We start from the raw sequence: 1687 nt of genomic DNA on the forward strand, positions 1-1687 counted from the left end.
ACTTAACTATTAGTAGTAGTAGTATATATTATATAATATTTTTTTTATACTCTCTCTCTCTCTCTCTCTCTCTCTCTCTCTCTCTCTCTCTCTCTCTCTTTCTCTCCTTCTCTTTTAATCTCCTTGCTTATTTATTTAGGTGAAGTACATAAAACCCAGCTACTCTGTAGTCGTTAAACTTTTAATTGGTCGCGTGAGAAACGCATTAACCGAGTAACTACATCAATGCAGTTTGTAATTGATTATTTCTTTCCTTATACTTACAAGTTTCCATTCTTTCACGTGCTTACAGTTTCTCAACCTACTTAAAAATTTAATTAATCTCGTCTCTATTCAGCCACAGAAATATAAACAAATTATTATTTAATAAATATTTCACACAGAACTTTAATCAATCTTTGAAAGTCTTCCATGATAACACTGTCGAGAATATGCCAAGAAAATAATGACATTTTAATGAATAGTTTGCATCTCATCTGCTCCTTGGAATGACTGGATTCGCAACTCTTGAAACTTCTTTGTTTTCTCAAAAATCATCCAGAATCCCTTATATTCGGTCGTACGCGGCAATCATTGCCCCTCCAAGAAGTGGCCCCCGTAATCATTGCAGATATACACATCGATTACCCATCGCCGTTAAATTAGTCTTCTTGGTCACAGCTGATGTATCATCAGCGAGTCTTACACAAGGACCGTAACGATACGGTCTCGGTTAGCGTGAGGAACCAAGGTTGCTGTTAGTCGCTTTTTCCGGCGAATCCGGCCTAGACACCTGCGCGCGTATTCGCATCGCATCGCAGTGTTTCGGACGGCCTAGCATCCAGCCATCGGCCCGACGAACAATGGGGGCACGCGTGCACCGGACGGGTGCATCGTTCGATCGAGCCGCGCGCGCGTAGGGTATGTCGGGTGCCCGTTCGTTCCCTAATCGAAGAGCGATACGAGCTAATCGCCGTGGTACGAACAGGTACCGCGGCTCCGTCCGCGTGCACGTACGTATATAACGGGGCGGTGGCGGCATTCTAAACACACGGTTAGACCGCGGCCACTCGGCCGTTTAATCAGACGCCACGGGCGAGCTTCCATGCCGAACCGTGAATATCGGTCCCTCGTATCTCCCGCTCGGCCGTCCCGCTGATAAAGATCGCGCCACACGGCAATTTCGGCGTCCCGCACATGTCGTGTCGATCCGACGGTCGATCCGGTGGAATTACGACGCGCAAACAAGCGAATCCGGGAACGCCAAGCGGAACGAGAGGGAAACCGGGGGAAATCCTCGTTCTTATCTCTATGATCGATCGTAAGGTGCTGCTTATCGGCGCCTAATCACGCGGACGACGATCATGCGAGTAGCGCAAGTGCTGTCATTTTCTTGATGAAAATTTTTCTCAGAATTTTTCATATAATTTTTTAGGATTTTTAGATTATTTCTATATATAATTTTTCAGAATTTCTTTATAATTTTATAATTTTCTCGATATTTTTTTATACGAATTGGAACATTTCTCAGAAAATGTACATTTTTTTCTCAGAATTTTTCATATATTAATTATGAAATATTGTAAGATTTTAAAGAGTTTTTGTAAGTATTTAATTGCTGATGAAATGTTATAAAATTTTTAAAATTTAAAAATATTTTTTAAAAATTATGGGATGAGAAATTTCAGAATATTTCAAAATTCACTTG

The sequence above is a fragment of the Atta cephalotes genome (assembly GCF_000143395.1).
Source record: "Atta cephalotes unplaced genomic scaffold scaffold00020, whole genome shotgun sequence".
Taxonomy (NCBI): Eukaryota; Metazoa; Arthropoda; class Insecta; order Hymenoptera; family Formicidae; genus Atta; species Atta cephalotes.